The following is a 23,153-nucleotide window of genomic DNA, read 5'->3' as shown; positions in this document are numbered from 1 at the left end:
CACAGACTTGCCCGCAGCGGGCAGGGCGGCGCCCTGAAGGGAGCTGGCGAGCGGAAGAGCTAGCTGGTAGTGGAGCTCTGTGTGGGGCTATGGCCCTCCCAAGGAGAGGCAGCAGGGGCTGGGCCTGGCAGGGGGAGCCAATGAGTCCTGGCCTGCCCTGCCCCGCCCTGCCTGGTGCTGGCTGCCTGCCCTGCCTGGCCCTACCCTGCCAGGCCCTGGCTGCCCTGGCCGGCGCTGGCTGCCCTGCCCTGCCCGGCGCTGGCTGCCCTGCCCTGCGTTCTGCCCAGCGCTGCAGAGAGGGTGTCTCAGCCTTTGCTCCTATTTCACTGCGGGGCAGGGGTGGTCGGGCAATGGCAGCGGCACCTTGCCAGGCCGTGCCTGGGGCACGTGGACGCTGTGTGGTCCAGGATCCCACGTCGGAGCCCAGAGCCTGCCCTGTGACCCTGTGGCGGCTCCGCTGGGCTCCCCCACGGTGGTGGGAGCGAACGCTCCGGTCCCAGGGCGGCTCTGCCCTAACGCGGCGTCAGGCCCCCTCTGAGATGCTGGTCACCTCCCACACCCAGTGCGGTCCCTGCCGGGCCAGCGCCTGCCCTCCCGCCCTCAGGGGACCGTGCTCCCATGCAGGGACTTGGCCGTCAGCTCAGCGGGCAGGGAAGGTCCCCACGGTGCCAAGGGCCCTGTCGGCCCAGCATCAGGAGCCTGCAAGCCCGCAACCAGGGCACCTGCTGGGGCAGGGCGGAGGCTCCCCAGCTGGCCTGGTGCCTCAGCCCCTGGGGCTGCCAGGCCGGGGTTTGCCCTGGGACAGGGCTTGGCAGGCAGGGGGCTGCGTCGGGCTCTGGGGCTCCGCTCTGGAAGGTCCCTACGGGGTAACAACGCTCAGTTAAACTCAGTCTGGGCGGGAGGGTTTGTCAGCCTGCTCCTCCGAGGGCAGCACCAGCGTGAAACTGAGCAGGCGAGTCCCCCCTCCCCAGAGCAGAGGGCACATGGGGCGCGCCGGACCAGGGCCCGGGCCCCAGGCACTTGCCCCCCACGATCTGGACGAGGCTCAGGAGAGCCAGAGACGTGGCGGTGGAGCCCTGCCCCCCCGGAGTGCTCAGCCGCTGCAGGAGACGGGGCAGTCGGCCGTTCTAACTCCACGCGCCCCACGCCCTGCAGCGTGACAAAGGGGAGCCGTGATGGGCGCTGCGGGAGGCTGCCCCAGCCCCCAGAGGTGGCTGCATGTCGCAGCAGGAGCCCTTGGATGAACGCCGCCTGTCTGGCCGCCTGCAGCGCTCGCAGACTCCCTCCTGCCAACCCAGCCCACTAACCGAGCTGCGCCTGAATAGCTGCTGATGTCGTTCGCTGGCTATTAAAGTCAATTAACGCTCCTCAGATTTGTCAGAATGACGGACGACAGGATGGTGAGTTTCCCATCCATCATCTTGCCTGCACCGCCTGACATAGCCACGCACTGCCCAACATCACAACCGCACACATGACCATAAGATCACACTCGCACACAAGTGCACCCATGTCCACAACCGCACACATGTCCACAACATTACAATCACACACAACTGCACACGTCCACATCACAATCACATACAACCACACACATATCACAACTGCACACATGTTCACATTACAATCACACACAACCGCACACATCCACATCACAATCACACACAACCACACATATCCACAACTGCACACATGTCCACATCATCACAAACACACACATGTCCACACCACAATCACACACAGCTGCAGGAGCGCACACATCCCCGTGGGCTGTGCAGCAGTGGGCTGGCGGGAGCGCGTGCAGCCGGCCGGGGAGGTGGGGCCAGAGAAGGGAAGTGGCTGGGCTAAGCAGGTCCCGATACCGTGCAGGCCTTTGCGGGGAGGTGGGTTGGGGGATTTACGCTGGTGGGGGCAGACCAGAGAAATGGCTCCAGCTCACCTCGGAGCAGCCGGCCCTCAGGAAGGATCTGCAAAGGACAAAGCCCCGGCCCAGGAGGCCCTGGCAGAGCTGGGCGGGAAGGGGGCATGAGGACGGGGACAGCAGAGGCCTGGAGGCAGGCGTGCGGGCAGGGGGGCAGGAGGGGATGGGGTAGGGGAGGCTGCAGCTGAGCTGTGCGTCGAGGGGCGTCGGCAGAGACCTGTCCAACATCAGCACCTCCAGCGGCACGTCCCCCGGGCAGAGTCCAGAGCCGCCCCGGCCCGTCCTCGGGCGAGACACCGGCTGGGGACGGGCTGAGGAGCTGCCCTGGGCGCTGTTCTCCAGCCACGGGCCTCCTGCTCATCCGGGTGGCAGGCGGCCGGGCAGGCCAGGGCCCAGGCAGCCACCGCCACAAAGTTTCCCGTGAACTTCTCCTCTAGCAGAGCCCAATGACACACGTTTCCTTTCAATTACCCCCGGTTCATAAAGCTAATGCCTGTTCCAGGCGCTGAGCTGTCCCCTGCATTCCGCCCGGCGCCTGCCGCGCTACATTGGTTTTATGGCCTGGGCCGGGGCCGGGCCCAGCGCATCCCGCCAGCGGCAGGACTAACCAATTAGTCAAACTGACACCGAGGGTCCCAGCTTGTCACTGCCGGCTCCACGCTCCTCTGGGCCCACAGGAAGGGCGAGGGCCGGCCCCCTCCACCCAGGGGCACTTGGATCAGCTTGGCGAGGCGGCTCCCCGGCAGACAACGACCAGCGAAAGGAGGCGCCGCTCTGCCCTGGTGTCACGGCCCGGGCCCCGCGCCGGCCTGTCCCGGCTCTCACCGAGCGCCCAGCAGTGGCCCAGGTTGCCGTAAATAAGTACAGCACCCTGGGGCAGGGCAGCACCCCGTTACGCCTGGGCCGGGGGCTCCCCACAGGGACGGACAGAGGGCTGGAGCGCCCAGACCCCACGCCAGCCGTCCCAGCCCTCAGCCACTGCCACCCCTGGCCCTCCGCCCCACCGCCCCCGGCCTCTGCCCCAGCCCTCCGCCACCCGGCCTCCGCCCCAGCCCTCCGCCCCACCACCCCCGGCCTCCGCCCCAGCCCTCCGCCCCACCGCCCCCGGCCTCTGCCCCAGCCCTCCGCCCCACCACCCCCAGCCTCTGCCCCAGCCCTCCGCCCCCCGGCCTCCGCCCCAGCCCTCTGCCCCACCACCCCCAGCCTCTGCCCCAGCCCTCCGCCCCCCAGCCTCCGCCCCAGCCCTCCGCCCCACCACCCCCGGCCTCCACCCCAGCCACCCCCGGCCTCCGTCCCACCGCCCCCGGCCTCAGCCGCCCCTGGCCCTCAGCCCCACCACCCCAGCCATCTCCATCCCTCAGCCCCACTGCTCCAGCTGCCCCGGCCGCTGTGCCTTGCCAGAAACCCTAACCCCTGCCAGCGAGACGGGGAAATCCCTGCTGCAGCCCACGTCTCGGAGCCTGGGCCGGCGAGGAAGAGCCCCCTCGGGAGCGCTTCAGAGCCCCACCCTGCCCGCTGCGGAGGCTGGGTCTGGGCTGACTGGAGGCAGGGGCAGGCCTGAGCCACGGCTGTGCCTGCAGAGCCGGGCTCCCTCGCACCACGGCCCGTGCGCACAAGGAACTGTACCGTGCACCAGTGTGGAGCTGTGTGACCGCACCGCCCCGGCACAGCAACCCATTGTGCACCCCCACGGTCCAGGCGGGCCCAGGGTGTGCAGGGGGGGAGGGGCGCAGGGTTGGGGGATGAGGGCTTGGGCCGGGGTGTGGGCTCTGGGGAGGGGTGGGGGATGAGGCACATGGGATGCAGGAGGGGGCCCAGGCGGGGGCCCGGGAGCAGGCTCAGGGCAGGAGGCGGGGGGAGGCGCAGGCTCTGGGTGGGAGTTAGAGGAGAGAGGGGTACTCAGATTTGGGGCAGGTTAGGAGGAAGTGAGTGTCCCCCCCCCGTGCCCTGCTCTGTGGGGTGGGGAGGCAGAAGGGTGGGAGTCAGTAACCAGGGCAGCCCAGGGCCATATGAGGGGAGGCGAAACAGGGCTCAGCCTGTTTCCCATGAACTGACCCCCCCGCAGTGGGCCCCAGGGGCAGTCTGAGCTGGGCGGACAGCGCCGCTCTCCGCTGCTGAGTCCCTGCGGGGCAGGGCCCAGACACGCCAGCAGGGGGCAGTGTGTGAGGCGCGTGTGCCGGGAGAGACTCCGCCCTTCCTTCCCCACAGGCCTGCCCCACCCCTGGCAGCCCTGCTCAGCCCCACACCCCACGCCCCCCTGTACAGCCAAACCCAGCCAGGATACACCCACAGAACACCCCCCCCTACAGCCATTCCCAGCCAGGATACACCCACAGAACACACACACCCTACAGCCACTCCCAGCCAGGATACACCCACAGAACACACACCCCCCATAGCCACACCCAGCCAGGATACACCCACACAACACCCCCCCCCCACAGCCACTCCCAGCCAGGATACACCCAGAGAACACCCCCCCCATAGCCACACCCAGCCAGGATACACCCACAGAACACACACCCCCTACAGCCATTCCCAGCCAGGATACACCCACAAAACACACACCCCATATAGCCATTCCCAGCCAGGATACACCCACAGAACACACACCCCCTACAGCCACTCCCAGCCAGGATACACCCAGAGAACACACACCCCCATAGCCACACCCAGCCAGGATACACCCACAGAACACACACCCCCTACAGCCACACCCAGCCAGGATACACCCACAGAACACACACCCCCTACAGCCACTCCCAGCCAGGATACACCCACAGAACACACACCCCCTATAGCCACACCCAGCCAGGATACACCTACAGAACACAAACCCCCTATAGCCACACTCAGCCAGGATATACCCACAGAACACCCCCCCCCCCATAGCAACACCCAACCAGGATACACCCAGAGAACACACACCCCCTATAGCCACACCCAGCCAGGATACACCCACAGAACACACACCCCCTACAGCCACTCCCAGCCAGGATACACCCACAGAACACACACCCCCTACAGCCACACCCAGCCAGGATACACCCACAGAACACACACCCCCTACAGCCACACCCAGCCAGGATACACCCACAGAACACACACCCCCTATAGCCACACCCAGCCAGGATACACCCACAGAACACACACCCCCTATAGCCACACCCAGCCAGGATATACCCACAGAACACACACCCCCTATAGCCACACCCAGCCAGGATACACCCACAGAACACACACCCCCTAAACCTAAACCCAGCCAGGATACACCCACACCCCATACAGTCCTACACCCGCCCAACCCTGCCCGCCCACTGCCCCTCTCCCCCGTGGACAACTGGTGTTGTTGCCTCCTTTTTATCTTTACCCCCCTTCTTCCTAAAAGCACTACAATTATATTGGTTTCCCTAGCAACAGAGCGTGCTTCCCCTGCGGTTGCCCTGGAGATGTGCCATGTGCTTGGGATGGTAGCTATGGCAACACAAGAGACAATTCCAGCTGAACAATTGACTTTTTGAGCTTTTAATCAATGCAGCTGGCGGGGAGAGGGGCAGAGCAGGGCGTACAGCTGGCACTGCCACGGGCACAGCCTCCACGCACAACGCGTGCCCGACACACCCACACAGCCCAGTACCCTGCCCGCCCCCTGACACAGCCCTACACCTGCACAGCCTCCACACACAATGTGTGTCCCACACACCTGCACAGCCCAATACCCCGCCCACCCTCTGACACAGCCCAACACCCACACGGCCTCCACGCACAACGCGTGCCCGACACACCCACACAGCCCAGTACCCTGCCCGCCCCCTGACACAGCCCTACACCTGCACAGCCTCCACACACAATGTGTCCCCCACACACCTGCACAGCCCAACACCCCGCCCACCCTCTGACACAGCCCAACACCCACACGGCCTCTACGCACAACGCGTGACCGACACACCCGCACAGCCCAGTACCCCGCCCGCCCCCTGACACAGCCCTGCACCTGCACGGCCTCCACGCACAATGTGTGCCTGAAACACCCACACAGCCCAGTACCCCGCCCGGCCCCTGACACAGCCCTACACCTGCACGGCCTCCACGCACAATGTGTGCCTGAAACACCCGCACAGCCCAGTACCCCGCCCGCCCCCTGACACAGCCCTGCACCTGCACGGCCTCCACGCACAATGTGTGCCTGAAACACCCGCACAGCCCAGTACCCCGCCCGCCCCCTGACACAGCCCTGCACCCGCACGGCCTCCACGCACAATGTGTGCCTGAAACACCCACACAGCCCAGTACCCGCCTGCCCTGTGCTCCAGCCAAAGGGGAGCGCGCCCACTCAGTGCCTGGGGATGGGGGCAGACGCACGTCTTCCTGACCCAAAGGGTGGCTGCCTGCCTCCCTTTCCATGGGAGCAGCCCCACGCCACCCCCCCGGGGCCACGCAGCCAGTTCCATGGGCCAGCCCCCCTGACTCTCCCACCCAGGGGCAAGCATGCGGCCCTTGCATTGCATTGTGGGTAACTCCCCTGAGCCAGGATGGGAGACTCGGCGTTGGCAGTGTTGGGTGCAGACTCCGATCTGCTGTGGGGCTGCTGCGGCTCCCTGCAGCACGGGGAGGATGCGGGAGCAGGCCCAACGGTGCTAGGCCCAGTGAGGGGATGGGACTTTGCAAGCGCGTCAGAGACTCGCAGCGCCGTCAGAGGCATTCCTGCACCCCAGCCCTGGCCGGCCCGAACCGCACACCCAAAGCCTCGCTGATTCCTTGTCCCCTTCTCCCCTGCCCACCTGGCAGCGTTCGCATTCACTGCTTCCAGCCATGTGCGGAATAAAGTGTGTGATGTGCACTGAGGCATGCATAGACGTGCACCACCAGCAGAAACAAATCCTCTGCAAATCAGCTGGGCAGCCTTTGAATCTCATGGGACAAGCCAGGCAGGCAGCATTTCCGAGAGGCAGGGCTGGCCTTCCTCCGGCGCCCCACGCGGCCACACCAGCCAGCCCTTCCTCAGGCGCCCCACGCGGCCACGCTGGCCAGCCCTTCCTCCGGCGCCCCACGCGGCCACACCAGCCAGCCCTTCCTCCCGCTGCTGCGCTGGCCAGCCCTTCCTCTTGTGCCCCACACGGCCACACCAGCCAGCCCTTCCTCCGACGCCCCACACTCCTTGGAGGGGCCGGCCCAGCGTGTCCCCTCCCAGAGGTGCTGGACCTGCCCATGGGCACATTCTGCACTTGGCAGGCCTGGGCTGGTGCCCCCGACGCTCCCTGTCTTGCAGGAATCCCAGCGCGGCGCCTGGTGTCACGTCTGCCCCTCGCGCCAGGGGGAGCCAGCGTCTGCCTGCACCCCCCGCGCCAGGGAACACGGCAGCGCCAGCACGTGCCCACCGCCCTGCGAGCCCCACTGCCCAGTGAAATGCCCCTTGTGGGCGTAACCCCGGGACCGCCGCTCTTCGCCTCCTGCAGCGAAGGCCCATGGAAGGCGGTTCAGAGCAGCATTTGCCACGCGGCGGCTCGGCCTGCGCCCGCTGCGCATTGGACTCTCCTGCAACTCGGGGGCGGCTCCAGCCGGCTGGGGTGGCCGCGCTCACGGGCACAGCTCCCCGTCTCGCCCCACCGCGCCCCCAGGGACTGGGGCATCTGCTGCCGAGCGGCCGTGTTCTGGGGGCAGGGGCAGGCAGAGGATCCCCTTGGGCGGAGGGAGAGGGGAAGGGGAAGGGGGCGCAGAGGCGGGCCTGGTGCTATTAGCTGCTCTTGCGGACGCACTGGGCCAGGGAGCCCCAGCCCGCTCTGCCCTCCCCTACCAGGGAGATGCTAGGCCTGTGCCGGATGGGGATGCCGCTGAAGCTGGTGCAGCTGGAGCAGGGATGGACCCGATCCTGGAGATTTCCCCCCCAGAATCGCCCTGAGTCTCACAACCGTTCCTTTCGTCCCCCAGCCCAGGAGGGGCAGCAGTACCTGCGGGGCACCCTGTGGCACGGCCAGCTCAGGAACGCCCCCAGCTCGCGTGCCGACTCAGTGGCGGGGGGCGGGGAGGGAATGCTGCTGGCCCTGGGCAGGGGCCGTGCGCAATGCCCCGTGCCGCAGCGGCTGTGCAGGCAGCAGGCAGCGTCCTGCAGGCACAGGCCAAGGGAAGGACGTGGGATGGGATCCCCGGCGTGAGGCAGGAGTCAGCCCCGACACAAACCCGATCCCTGCCCCCCCCGGACACTGCCTGGGGGAGAGAGCGCACCCTGAGCGGGCCGTCACCGTCACCGACGTGCGACACCCCCGCAGGCCCCACCCCCCTGCACAGCCACAGCTGCGTCACAGACACCCCCATAGGAGCCACCTTCCTACGCGCACCCCTGTTTGCGCCGCTCGCACGCACAATGCAGGCCCCTCCGCGCGCCGACGCGCACTCTGGCCAGCTCCCCCTGGGAGCCTCTTTCGCTCCCCAGGCACCCACCGTCCGGGGCAGCATCAGGATGCCGGTCCCACACGCCGGGCTCGGGGAGGGCCGGTGACCTGCAAGGGGCAGACGCCCCTGCCAAGCCTGCCTCGCGTTCGGGTGCTTTAACCACTAGACCGCACTGCCTCCCCACACGCCACGCCCCTGCCAGCTCCCCTCTCCCCTTTCCGGCCTCCCGGCCGTGTCCCTCGCTCGCCCACTGATTTGTCATCCCGATTGGCTTATGGCCAACAGGAGAGAATTCCATTTCCATTCAAATGAGACGAGCGGCTCCTTTAAGCAGGCGTGACAGCTCCCCGGCCACAGCTCCATTCCCTGGGCGCCCCGCCCGCCCGCGCCAGCAGGGCCCGGCTCACCCCGCACGGGGCGCTGCTTTCCCCTCCAGTGGCCCAGGGGCTCCCTGCTGCAGACGGCCCCAGCCGGCGCCGGGGGGCCTGGGCCAGGGCCCTGGAAGGCGCCAGCCAAGGAGTGCAGAGCACCTGGGCCACCGAGAGGCGGGTGCATGGGCGCCAAGGGGGGTCTGGCAGGCGAGCACCAGGCACCAGCAAGGTGATGGGCGAGCCCCTCCCAGGGCACCGCATTCCCCTCCCACGGCCAGGCAGGAGGCACCCGTGGGCACTAGCCCACCCTGCCCCTCGAGGCCTGGAGAGCTGAGGGACGGGGCGGGCAACATGAGGGCACAGCGGGCACCGAGCTGGGGGCAGGTGGGGTTTGGACCCAGGACTGTGGGTACTGAAAGGGGAGCGGCTGACCCCCTAGCAGCAGCCTCACAACGCGGCTAGCCGGGCCTGCGCTAGAGCCAGCTGCCGCCGGGGGGCCGTCCGCAAACTGCTTTGTCAAACTCAAACTCTTGCCAATTCGGCTGTGACTGTCAGTGGACCCCCCCGCCTCCCCGCCCCGTAATGCAGCGCTTCCTGCCAGCCGTCGCGGGCTGCTCCTGCCCGGATCTCTGCGTCGGCTCTCGTGAAACGATCAGACTCAGCCCTGGTCGGCAGGCCCTTTGGATACCCCACGAGGCCAGATTCCCAGGTCCGATCACACGCAAACTGCAACGTCTCGTCCGTGTGGGGCCGGATCAAATCTGAGGGAGAGTTTCCTGGGAGCTGGAAATGCCATTTTCCAACTGCCTCTCCCAGCCAGGAGACAGGGAGGTAGCGCCACCCGCTCCCAGGCCCGGGCGGCTCTGTGCCAGCCTGGCATTGCTGGCATTTAGCCCATGCGCTGCCTCCCCGAGGCCGCTGCAAAAGGCTGAGGACACAATGTCCCGTTCAGCTCGTAGAAGCTGTTCCCAAATGCCGAAAGCTGAAGGGAACTGAAGGGAGCTTAACCCAAAGCGTGAGCCCCACGCAGCGTTCCCCTGCTTGTCGACATCTCAGAGGCTCAGCCTCAGGGGCCGCGGCTATGCTGGTGGTCTGTGTGTACAGCACCTGGCGTAACGGGGCCCGACCAGCAGAAAAGCAGCATGAACCAGTTTCCAGCTGCAACCCGTTCCATCGGTGCCCCCCGCCTAGAGGAGCCAGTGGGGTCCCAGGATGCTAAGCAGAGCTGGCAGGCTCAGACAGGGCTTTCCTGGGGCCGGTTCTGGAAGCTGGGGGCTCTCCAGGTGCTGAACTTTGTCACCGCCTTGTTCATCAGGATTTGTAACCCCCAAAAGCATCGATTTTTTATGCAAAACATTTCGTTTTCCGATTCACCGACATTTGAAGGTGGGTTTTTCATTAACCGTCGGTTGGAATCTCGCCCCACAACGTGACCACACAGCCCAACCGCCACCGGCAAGGATGGGGAAACTGAGGCAGGTGTCCTTTTCTCCCGCGCCGGGCCGGGCCGCCCTGTGAGTTCCACGCCTGCTGCCGGGAGCCCTTTGGGTGGAGTAAACGCACACAAATAAGGACGAGGCCCTTCCAGCACCAGCCAGACCCTCCGCTGGCCATTGCCTTGAATGGCGTCGCTCCCAGGCCTGCGTTGCAGAGACTCCTCCCCCAACGCTGCGCCATCTCCCGCCAGGCGAGGCCGGGTGCGCCAGTTCTCCGCCCAGCCCCAGTGCCACAGCTACTGAGCCCCGCGGCTGAGACCCGCCCGGAAAAGGCTGCGTCTCGGCGTGTGGTGGGGGCGCTCCCTTGGCACCGCTGGGCAGTGGGGCTGGCAGCCTGGGCTCTGATGATCTTTAACTTTTCCAGTCTCAAGCCAGGTTCCCGCTAAGGTGCATGGGGCGAGCAGGCTGTCAGGGGCCATGCGGGCCCTCAGCCACGGGGCCTGGCTGGAGAGCAGAGGGGCAGGGGGGTGGTGGGGAGTAAAAATGGAGCATGTAGGGCTGGGGCAGGAAGAGAGGGCTGGAGGGGCGTCCTCTCTCCCCCCTGAAGCCCTGGGCCCCAAGGCCCTCATCCCTGGCCCCAACATAGAGCTCCCACCCCCAGCTGAACCCTTTGCTCCCTGCAGCCCAACCCTCTGCCCCAGCCCTGAGCCCCCTCCCGAACCCCAACCCCTCATCTTTGGCCCCACTCCAGCCCTCCCTCCTCTCTGCCCCAGCCCTGAGCCCCCTCCTGCACTCCAAAACCCTTGTCCCCACCCCCACCATGCATCACCTCCATATCGGTGCACACAACAAAATTCATTCGGCACACGTATATAAAAACAAGAGGGAACATGGATTTCAACATCTGCTGTCATTAAATAGTCACAGACCCTCTCCACTGCCCCCAGTAACTTCCCACACTGTACAAACGTTAATTGATAAAAATTGTTTAAAATAAGCATTAAAGCTGCGTCACGTTATTGGATTCTAAAGATCACTGTTGCACTCATGGCAGGTGTTGGCCCCAAAAGTCTGTACAAAGGGGGTCATGTGAGATGTTAAATGAAAGCGTCTGTTCTACTGATTCTGTATAGGCCATTCACGTACTTGTACAATATCTGTATGTGGAGTTATCAATATGGACTCGGTGTGGATGCTTGAAAAGTCTCTGTCTGGGACAGAGCAATGGGCAATGTTCAGCCAGTGTCTGTGCTAATTAGCAAGGAGACAATGAATCTCTAGGTACCAATACACCTGAGGAACGTGACTGATCCCTGCAGACCAGCCAGGGCAGAATTGCTGCTAGCATGTGAAACAAAGAAAGTTCGCTCGACCACGTGACCTGCTCTGGCCAGGAGGATGCCAGGAGAGGTATATAAGAGCCATGTGGCACTCTCCATCTGGTCTGCATCCCAGATGCAGCCTTGCAGGGAACAACGAGCCAGGAAGAACCGTGGACCCGTCCTGACATAGGATGTACACAAGAGACTTATAAGCCAGCAGTTTATAACATCTCTGCTAGAGCCTGTATCGAGAACTGGGAGATTCGATGCATGTAATGTATTCTCCTTAACAACCTTATTCGCATGCTTTTCTTTCCTTTAGTAATAAACCTTTAGATGTTAGATGCTAAAGGATTGGCTCAGCATGATTTGTGGGTAAGGTCCAGAGTGTAAATTGACCTGGGAACTGTGGCTGGTTTCTTGGAACAGGACAGAACTTGTTCGGGGAAGGTGAGATTGGGTTCTAGACCCCTCAGCTGTGTATGAGGCCCGGGGCCATCTGAGGCACGGATATTGCTGGGGTGTCCGAGGGGTTTTGCTCGGCAGGCAGCTGAAGCGCTCGGTGGGACTGGTTTGTGGCCTATTTGGGAAGGTGTCCAGTCTGGGGGCTAGAGAGGGCCCCGAATTCGAGCAATTTGCCCTGAGCGGAGGCCCTCAGCGGTGCCCAGACCCGGCCCGGTCCGTCACACCCTGTCATTTTGCACAAGCGTAAAGTTTTAAATCTATAGCAATAGAAAAAATGCATCAAGTAAACATGGCTATTACCAGGTAGAATCACTGAAGAATCGGATTCTGCCGGCCTGGCGCTCGTGAGCGGCCAGTTGGTTACGTTCCCGGACACGGCACAGGAGGAGGAGGAGATGACAATCAATGTCAGGTAGTGACGGTGCATTGGGGACCCCCGGCCCTGCACCCCCATCCACAGCGAGATGTCACTCGGTCAGCCAGTAGAGCAGGGAGGGTTTCTACAGCCCCGCCCGGGTTCGACGTGGGCATGGGAGTAAGGGCCAGGCAGCCTCGGACCCCTTGGGGCAGGGTCCACAGGCCCCGGAACCCCCCACACTCGACTTCGTCTGTTCTCTTCATGTTTGTCCAGCCCAGACTGCCCCCCTCAGTCCCCGGCCACTCACTGTCCCCCGGCAGCCACCCCCCTTCCTTCGTTTAACTCCCTCCCCTGGCCAGGTGAGAAGTTGCTTGGCCATTGTCTACCTGCCGGTCTGCAGAGACCCCCCCCCCCGGCAGTGCTACAGACACCGGCCAGTAGGGGTCACCCACAGCCCACACAGCCACCAGTGACTGCCCGGCAGAGTGGGCCAGGGCCACAAGCGCGCAGCCCCCCCGGCACACGGGAACGAGCAGAGAAACGAGTCCCTCGAAGACTCACGCCGAAGAACGGGAATGGGGAAGGTGGCCCCACAGGCTGAGCTGCAGCAGCAGCGATTGCGTCTGGAAACCCGCAAGATCCGGGCACACAAGAGAAGGGCGGGGCTGGCCCTGCTGTCTGGGCCAGACACAGAGAGCCCCTTCGGGAGAGACAGCGACACGACAAACGGAGCGGCTGCGGGTGGGGTCAGTCCTGCCTTGGGCAGGGGCTGGACTTGATGCCTCCTGAGGTCTCCACCCGCTCTGGGGTTCTGGGGTTCTAAGGTGACTACAGAGAGCTCCAAGGCCGCAGAAAATAAACACGGACGTGACAAGAAAACGGGGAGGCCACGAGACAACGCTCCGGAAGAGCCAAGGAAGGGGACTGCGATGTCCAGGCTCTCCCACAGGGCCGTGCAGACCGAGCGCTGGGAGCTCCAAGCAGAGGGCGACCGGGGCTGCACCGGCTGGACATGGGTAAGGACACAGCCCGGAAGAAAGCCATGCAGCTGTGGGGAGTCGCTAAGAAAGCGAGCTGTGGGGAGTCGCAGTGCGGCCCTGTTGCGCCACCGAGCTGAGACAGCAATCTGGGGGAGGGGACAACACCACACGTCCAAACACCGCCTCATCTCTGCGCTCGGCCCCACTCAACGGCGGCGGGATCCCCACGTGCCGAGTGGCGGCAGGGCGGCTGGTCGGGGCTCGCCATGCGCCGGGCGCTGGACGGAGCACAGCGGGAATCCCGGCCTGGTTCAAGGAGCGCAGTCACGCCCGGACGAGGCCCTGTTTGGGGCCAACGCTCTTCTCTTCCGGGAAGCCGGCTGCTGCCGCACTGCCCTGCCAGCGAGCGCGGGGAAGGAACTCTGGCTCGGGGCCGCTTGTCATCTGCCCCAGAAAGCAGCCTGTGGCCGGATGACAGTGGGAAAGCACGCCCCGCTCACACGCTTGGACACTGCCCCCTCGGCAATGCACACCCGGCCCTCGACAGGCAAGCTCCCCTCAGGCAGGCCCCGCCTTGCCATACGCCACCGCGAGCGATTCTGGTGGGGATCGCACAGCCGGGTACGTCTGCACTTCCATCGCTCCACAGAAAGACTCCCCGGCCCAGCTCCAACCACCGAGCACCCGGATCCTCCCTTGCACATGGAGCCGATGCTACTCCTGCCTAAAGCAACCAAATAACTGTTTCCATAGAAACCAGTACACTTCAAAAGGGGAGCCGGGAGGCGCACTAGAAGAGGACAAAAAGATGCGGAATAAATACAGCAGCTGAGGGCGCGGCAGGCTCACCACGGGCTCCATCAGCTCCCATTTGGGGTGGCTGCACCACGCGAAGTTGGAAATGGTGCCGCCAGGGATGCTCCTACGGGCTACAGGAGGGAGCACGCTGCCTGCCGCGCTGGCCCCAAGCCTCCCTGCCCCACACACTCACAGACACTCCCTGGCCCCAAGCTTGGCGTGCGCGGGGAGAGGGGTGGGACACAGGGCTGGGGCTCGGAGAAGCGGCCCTTAGTGGGGGTCAGCCAGTCCCATGGCGGGGCTGTCTGACCACGCAGGGCTGCATACCCCGGAGGCCTCCTGCATAAAGAGCATCCCCCGGTTCCGCCACGGCGCACATCCGCTCTGGCCTGGGGGGGCGCTCGCCCTGGACGCCGGAGCAGGCATTCTTCCCCTCGCAGCACCCGAGTGGCAGCTGCAAGGCGCGGTGTAAGGGGCACCGTGCCCCCCGGGTGCCTTCTTGCAGGAAGCCCCGGCAGGGGGAAGGCGGGCGGGCACAGGAACGGTGCCTGAGCACCTGGAGGGGGTAAAAGGCGGCAGCACAGCTCTGCCCACCCCAGCGGCATCCCTCATCGGGCTGGCGACACGCCCGGACAGCCACGAGGATCTGGCTGTGCGGAGGCCTGGGCCCTGCTCCAACGGGCTCTCGCGACTGGCGGCGGGGCGCAGCAGGGGCCAATGCCCGAAGGGATCCCCTTTGAAATGCTCCGCGTGCAGGCAGCCTGGCCCGTCTGCTCCACCAGAGACAGAGCTGGGCAGACCTGCGGAACGGCGTCGCCCGCTCTGGTCAAAGCCCAGCCCAAGGCGCATCTCTCAGCTGCCAGACTCTGCCCCTGGCCTTGTTCTGAGGAGCCCCCCCCCAGTCACCACGTCCTGCTCACCGGCCAGGCTGGGATCAAACGCAGCCCCCGGGTTCCCGGCTCCCTGGGCCCCTGTCTACCAGGAACCGGCCCGGCGCTGTCCCAGGTGCTGAAGTGCAGCCCACGGCAGCAAGGGCTGCGCAGCTTTACCCGCGGCCCCGTCACCCGGGATGAGGCAGAGCAAGGGACGGTGTGATCATGGCTCAGCTTTCAGCTCAGGAGATAGTGTCCATCTACCCCCAGTGCCCCTCTGCCCCCCACGTGTGTCCCTCCATCTACCCCCGGTGCCCCTCTGCCCCCACGTGTGTCCCTCCATCTACCCCCAGTGCCCCTCTGCCCCCACGTGTGTCCCTCCATCTACCCCCGGTGCCCCTCTGCCCCCCACGTGTCCTCCTCCATCCACCCCCGGTGTCCCTCTGCCCACCACGTGTCCCTCCATCTACCCCCGGTGCCCCTCTGCCCCCCACGCCTGGAGATCTCCCAGCCGAGCCAGGCTCCTGAGCTAGGCCCACAGGGAAGCGCCCAGGGATGGGGGGTCGCCCGCGGGCACTGCTAGCACCCAAGGACGGGGGGTGCCTGCGGGCACCATTAGCGCCCAAGGCCAGCAGGGTTGGCGGGGCTCCGCCTCCCCAGGACAGCAGGGATTCCCGCACCCATGGCAGGGAGGGACGCAAGGCAAGGCCGATGCCCAGGGAGCGGCAGGCAGGGCAGCGGAGGCGTCGGTCGGCGCTCGAACACGGGAGCCGAACGCTCCTCCGTCAGCGTCCCACACCGGTCGGGCCAGCCCCCGGCCCTGGGCCACGCCCAGCGACTGAGCTGCCGGCGGAGGAACTCACCAAAGGGGAAGATCCGATTCCATTTTATACCGAGATTAAAAACTCGCCTCTGGATGGCAGCAGCAGCTGGCTGGAGGCACCTGCCGGCGGGCACAAGCCTCAGGTCTCTGACGGCTGCCCGGGCCGAGACAGGGCCAGGCCAGCTGGGCGCCGGCAGCCTAAGGCTGGACGGGCCATTGGGCGTAATGTCGGCGCGCTGGCGCTTCCCAAACCCTGCAGCAGGGAGCTGGCCTGGAGGCAGCTGGGCTCTACCAGAGAGCACCAGAGTGGGCCAAGCAAGAACTCTCCCTGCGTGCACGGCTGGGACAGCAGGGCCTAGCCAGGGCACAGGCATCGCACACGCCTGCCAGAGCCCTCGTGCCGCACACCTGGCCCCGTGTGTCCCACACCTCTGAGTGCCAGGCGCTGGGACCAGTCACGTGGCCCTGCTCTGTTCCTTCCCTCTGCAGCCTCTGACACCCGCACCATCCAAGGGCCGGAGGCCGGGCCAGACAGACCCATCCCAACATGGCCGTGCTTAGGTTCTGACATGGGTAGCTCCTTTCTAGTGCACACACGCAGGTGCACACACATGTATACGCATGCGCACGCACACTGCAGCCCTGCTGTGAGAACACACTCTCCATTCCCACGCGCTGCACACACCTGCCCACCGACGCGCTCTGTTGCTCTGGCTCCGTCTTGCCGCTCAGCAGGGTGCTGGCCTACGCCCCGGGAATCCTCTCTGGGCAACAGCAGGGGCACGGGCGCTGGACCCCGAGCAAACCCAGCCTGGGCCGGTGTTTTCCCTGTGGTCCGTCCGGCCCCTCCTGCTCTTTAATTATGGCTTCTGTGCAGCACCATTTAGCGAAGGCCTCTCTCCATTAGCCGTAACCTTCCTAGGAGATCTGCAGCTGGGGGGAGGCGATTTATGGGCCCAGCGATTTACTTAGCCAACCAGCAGCGCTATTGATTTTTATTTAGGAGAATAATTAAATATTTATTTTCACTTTGTTAAGCTCAGGAGGTCGAAGCCCACATAAAGCAGAACAGCACACACGCGGGAGGAAATCAATGCTCTGGCTTGCGGCTTTGGGAATATTTCATCTCAGCGGCACCTCCAATCGCTCTGCACTACCCCGCCCCCCAAACCAGCGCGCGGCCCCCTGGCATGTTGCTGGGAGCTGCCCCGGGGGGCCGCTTGGCTGGGACTGCGCAGCGGTTGCACACTAGCCAGGCAAGGGAGGAGGTGACTGTGCGGAGTTGCTGGGCCAAGCCCTGCTCCCAGGAAGCCAGTGGCATCAGGTTGGGAGCCCCCTGCCTGGAGCAGCGAGCTCCTGGCAGGTGAGTACCTGGAGGTCCCAGTGCTCTGCAGGCTGGAGGGAGCAGCGGGGTGGAGAGGGAGTGGCAGGGCGGGGCGGGGTGGCGAGGCAGCAGCGGGGCGAGGCAGGGAGGGAGCGGCAGGACGGGGCAGGGAGGTGAGGGAACGGCAGGGCGGGGAGGCAGCAGTGGGGCGAGGCAGGGAGGGAGCGGCAGGGCGCTGAGGGAACGGCAGGGCGGGGCAGGCAGGTGAGGGAACGGCAGAGCGGGGAGGCAGCAGCGGGGCGAGGCAGGGAGGGAGCGGCGGGGCGGAGTGGGGCGGCGAGGCAGCGGCGGGGCAGGGAGGGAGTGGTGGCGAGGCAGCGGCGGGGTGTGGAGGCAGCGGCGGGGTGGGGCGGCAAGGCAGCGGCGGGGTGGGGCGGCGAGGCAGCGGCGGGGCAGGGAGGGAGTGGTGGCGAGGCAGCGGCGGGGTGGGGCAGCGAGGCAGCGGCAGGCCGGGGAGGTAGCGGCAGGGCGGGGCGTCCCTCGGGCCAGCAGGCAGAGAGGCAGCGGCAGCGAGGACTGAAGCGCCCGGCTGTGCCCCGAGGAGGCGCGGAGGGCTCTGTACACTGGGGGGAAGGGCCATTAGCCCCGCTTTGGAGCTGGCAACACGGAGGCCCTGCTGAAGTGACTTGGCTACCACCAGCCAGCAGAGCTGCAGGAGCTGATGCTGAGCCCCTGCCTGGGAGCCTTTCCAGGGCAGCGGGTCCCTGCGGCGTGGGATTTCCAGCCTCTCTCCTGACCTGCGCGGCTGCCGTGGGCACCGCCGCTTGCTGGGCGCTTAGTCGTGTGTGGCCAGCCACGGCTGTAGCAGCCACGACCAAGCCGGCGCGGAAACAACTCGGGAGTGGAGGGTTGCAACGTGGCTTCCCCCTTACTAAGAAAGCCTAAGAAGACGGGCTGCCCCACCTCCTCTATCCATCCATCCACCCGCCCATGCCCCTCCATCCATCCAGCCCTCCCTCCCCACTTCCTGTTTGCCAGCAGGCGTTTCCGCTGCCCCCCAGCACGTTGCTGACACGGCTGAATAACGCAGCAAGTTCTCAGCCTACACTCCTCTGAGGGGTTGTTTCGTTGCATAAGGAGGGCAAGAAAGCCCAGTGGGCGCGGATTTCTTCCCCATTCCTCCAACAACTCCAGCACCTGGGATTCAGCTCCTTGTGCTGCATCCCCCAGGCCTACAGACCTCTGAGGCTAGGTCTTAGCAGCTAAGCACATGCCAGACTGCCTGGCAGATACACTCGGAGGCTGGGGGGACAGGGCGCCTCAAATACCCCCTTAAACTGGGCCTCACTCAGCCCTCCAGCATGGCAGTGAAACTCACTGGAGCCGCCCCTGAATCCAGACCTCACCGCCAGTCTGTTCTCCGCAGAGCGGCGCGGGAGCATTCCCCTCCCAACACGCCGGGCAGCGTTCCCCTCACAGCGTTTGCTTTGGATTTCAACCACGCGGAGATTTTCCTGGGAAAATGCCTGGCCATCCAGCAATGAGAGGACGAAATAGCTGATGGCAGCAAGGGAGCCCAGCACAGGTCCCCGAGCAGCTGAAAAGACTGGCCGAGACACGTGTGCAGAGTGACATTTCTGGGGGTTATTTTCGTCAAGACGCATCGCCGGAAGAGACGGCCTTTCCCAAGCAGCTCCCAGGTTGGCGTCTGAGGAAGACGCAACTCCGCTGCCAAGATGCATCGCAACTGAGCCAGGAGAGCCTGATTTCACAGCTTAGCTCACATGCGCAGGGGGTTTAAGAGCCCTCCCCAGACTCTGCCCCCATTGACACGAATGGGACTTTTACCACTGACGCCATGAGGGCAGAGTTGGGCTAGCACTGTGGGTTTGGAAACCTCACTCTGTTTCCTTATCTCACACTTCCTGGCACAGGCTGTTTTGAATGGGTGATGCGGGGAAGGGGAGAACCTGTCACTACTGCATGGGCACGTTAAGACTAGCCCAGTCAAATACAGGCAGCCAAAACCGTCACCCCGGCTTGTTGGGTAGATCGGGTAGGGCTGAAATGCCACGCCCGGCGCAGGCCGATCGGATCAGTAGCTCTCAAGAGACAAACACTGAAATGGCAGTGGGGCAGCCAGCGCGTTTTTCCAAATGCAATTTGAAAACTTCATTGAAGGAAACAGCCAGCAAAGTTGCAGAACACACAAGGAGGAGAGCAGCAGTTAAACGGTTCGTAACTTGCCATCTGCCTCCTCGCAAGAGGATCTCTTGCTTCTCTGCACGCCTCTAGCTTCCAGCCAGGACACATCACACGGGTCTACAGCCAGGCCCTAAGAGACAACCGGATCTGCTCCAATCCTACAGAGACAGACGCCTGCAAGATCTGTGTCAGGCATTCCTACAACTGAAATACCCACTCGGGGAAGCAAGGAACAGACTGACAGCCAGGCAAGTACCCAGGAATCTGCTTCTTCGAGACAGGCCCAGCAAGGGAGTAACAGCACCCCACTGGCCAGCACCTACCGCCCACCCCCAGCTCAAACCCCTCCAGTGCATCTTTGACAATCTACAGCCTAGCCAGGAAAAGGATCCCTCACTCTCACAGGCGCTGGGGGACAGGCCCAGCCTCACCTACAGACAACTACCAACCTGAAGCAAATCCTTTCCAGCAGCCACACAACACACCTCAGACACACTCCCCCAGGAACCTACCCCTGCAACAAACCCTGTTGCCAGCTCTGTCCACACATCTCTACGAGCAACACCATCACAGGCCCAAACCACATCAGCCATACAACTGCACATCCTCTCAGGCAGGGCTTCCCAACCTTTTTCAGTCCCTGTACCTCCTTGGCTTTCAGTAAACCTTCCCGCACCCCCTATTCAATAGGAAAGGAACTAAATTCTAGACTCTAGAATCCTCAACTTTTTTCACTAACACTACTATTTGGGAATATTTCAATTAGGATAATCTAATTTTTTACCAAATATTGCCCATACCCCCTTGACAAGCGTCTCGTACCCTTTGGGGGTACGCGTACCCCAGGCTGGGAACCCCCGCTCTAACGTGATATATTCCATCAAGTGCCAGCAACGCACCTCTGCCATGGATATTGGCCAAACCAGACAGTCTCTGCGCCAAAAGATTAATGGACACAAATCAGACATCAGAATAGGCAGGGCTTGATAAACGACGGCAGAAACTGCTCGCCAGCCCCGTACTGCACATGTGCAAGAGCCGCATTGCGCATGTGTGCGCCACGAATGAACAGGGCGCGTGGCTGAAATCTACTTGCCACAGGCGAGTAGATTGTATAGTTTGTCGAGCCCTAAGAATAGGTAACACAGACACCCGAGGGGAACATTTTAGCCTGCCGGAGCACTCATTCATGGATTTAAAGGTAGCCATCCTTCTACAAGGGAATTTCACAAACCAATTACAGAGAGAAGGTGCAGAATTTGACCCTGTCTCCCTTGGATTGAACAAAGACTTGAACTGGTTAACATAGCATCAGACCTGCTTTCCTTACTTCCAACACCCAACTGACATCGAAAGCTAAGGCGGGACATTTCTAGCCCACTCAGTTAGCCTCATTAGCACCCAGACTACAATTGACAGGTAATTGTTTTTCTTCCCTCTTCCTTCTTATTCTGAGCCCCCCCCCTTTTTTTCTCCACTCAAGATCATCTCACCAGGAGAAGCGGGTTGTGCCCCCAAAAGTCCGTTCTACTACAGATACAGGTTTGGGTTAGTCTCTAAGGTGCACAGGACTGCTCACTGGCCACTCATAGTCATGAAAATCCCTTTGGCCAGTGCATAAGGTGTCACATTAAGGTGGATTTTAAGGGGATCAGACAGGTCACTGCTGCACCTGTGCGGGGGGGGTGTTTGACCCAAAGTGTGTACAAAGGGGGCCATGTGAGGTGTTGTCACATTACCGAATTTGAGGGAAGCAGCCAGATCACTGATGCACCCATAGATGGGGGTGTTGGCCCCAGAAATGGTATAAAAGGGGGCCATGTGAGGTGTTGACTAGAAGCTTACTGTCTGGTAGTCCTATGTACGCTGTTCATGTGTTTGTAGAATATCTGTGTATGCAATTATTAGCATGTACTTGTATGGATATTGAATATTTCCCTGCATGTGATTGAGCATTGGGCAGGGCCGGGCCTGTGGACATGCTAATTAGTGAGGCCCTGTGGGACAATGGCTCTCAATGGGCCAAGGACACACCTAAAGAATGGGGGCTGTCACCTGAGAGCTGCCAGCAGGGAGCACAGAGATTGGCCGCTGGCCAGGTGACCTGCTGCGGCCAAGAAGAGACCAGGAAGGAGGTATAAAGAGGCCATGTGGTCGATGCCATCTTGGTTCTCAGCTCAGCACTTCATCCCAGAGGCAGCACTGCAGGGATCGAAGAGCCCGGAAGACCTGTGAACCCATCCTTATCCTAGGATGTGCAACAAGGACTTTTAAGACAGCAGCTGTAACATCTCTGCTAGAGCCTGCATCGAGAACTGGGAGATGCGATGCATGTAATGTACTATCCTTTAACAACCTTACTCTCATGCTTTTCTTTATTGTAATAATAAACCTTTAGATGTTAGATGCTAAAGGATTGGCCCAGCGTGATTTGTGGGTAAGGTCCAAAAGGTAAATTGACCAGGGATCTGTGACTGGTTTCTTGGAACCGGACAGAACTTGTTCCGGGTAGGTGGGATTGGATTCTAAGACCCCCCCACCTGGGTATGAGGCCCGGGGCCATCTGGGGCACGGATATTGCTGGAGTGTTGGAGGGATTTTGCTCGGGAGGCTTCAGGCAGGCAGCTGAAGCGCTCTATGGGACTGGTTTGTGGCCGGTTTGGGAAGGTCACCAGTCCGGGGGCTGTAAGGAACCCCGGATTTGAGCAATTCACCCTGAGCGGATGCCCTCAGCAGTGCCCAGACACGGCCCGGTCCGTCACAGGTGTCAAATGAAAGCTTCTGTTCTACTGATTCTATATATTCTACTCATGTACTTGTGTGATGTCTCTGTGTGGAGTTATAACTATGGACTCTGTGTTGAGGCTGGAAGAGTCTCTGTCTGGCTATGTCTAGACTGCAGGCTTCTTTCGAAAGAGGCTCTTTCGAAAGCATCTTTCGAAAGAGCCTCTTTCGAAAGATCGCATATAGACTGCAGGCGGATCTTTCGAAAGAGAAATCCGCTTTTTCAAAAGAGAGCACCCAGCGAGTCTGGATGCTCTCTTTCGAAGACGGCCTCTTTACATTGAAGAACGCCTTCTTTCGAAAGAGGAACTTTCGAAAGAAGGCGTTCTTCCTCGTAAATTGAGGTTTACCGCCATCGAAAGAAAAGCCGCGTTCTTTCGAAATAATTTCGAAAGAACGCGGCTTGAGTCTGGACGCAGGGGAAGTTTTTTCGGGAAAAGGCTACTTTTCCCGAAGAAACCCCTGAGTCTGGACACGGCCTCTGAGACAGACCAATGGGAAGGAATGTTCAGTCAGTCACTACGCTAATTAGCAAGGCTCCAGGGACAAGGTTCTCAGAGAGACCAATACGCACCTGAGGAATGTGACTGGGACCTGCAAACCAGCCAGTATCATGATTGCTGGCATGGGACACAGGGATAGGTCACTGGGCCATGTGACCTGCTCCAGCTTAAAAGATACCAGGGATGGATCTAAGATGCCGTGAGGCAGACTCCATCTTGCCTTCAATTCTGCTACTGATCCCAGATGCAGCCTCGTGAGGAACAGTGAGCTGGGGAGAGTTGTTGGCCCATCCTGACATAGGATGTACACCAGAGACTTTTAAGATAGTAGTTTATAACATCTCAGCTAAGAGCCTGTATCAAGAACTGGGAGATTCGATGCATGTAATGTATTCTCCTTTAACAACCTCACTCTCCTGCTTTTCTTTCTTTCATTAATAAACCTTTAGATGGTAGATTCTAAAGGATTGGCTCAGCATGGTCTTGTGGGTACGATCCAGAGTGTAAATTGATTGGGAACGGTGGCTGGATCTTTGGGAGCAGAAAGACCCGTTCGGGGTAGGTGAGATCGGGTTCTAAAACCCCTCACCTGTGTGCAGGC

The 23,153-nt window shown here is 62.4% G+C and overlaps 1 protein-coding gene across 4 annotated transcripts in view; it reads right to left on the bottom strand.

Moving 5' to 3' along the window:
* The window catches only part of CELF6 (CUGBP Elav-like family member 6), a 126,113-nt gene that overhangs the window by 40,864 nt on the left and 62,096 nt on the right, over positions 1 to 23,153 (bottom strand). The gene's annotated exons all lie outside the window — the stretch shown is intronic.

Source organism: Pelodiscus sinensis, chromosome 14, assembly GCF_052426305.1.
Source record: "Pelodiscus sinensis isolate ZL-2025 chromosome 14, ASM5242630v1, whole genome shotgun sequence".
In the NCBI taxonomy this organism is placed as follows: Eukaryota; Metazoa; Chordata; order Testudines; family Trionychidae; genus Pelodiscus; species Pelodiscus sinensis.
Note: the sequence above shows the minus strand (reverse complement) of the source record. Positions and strands in the feature narration are given on the sequence as shown.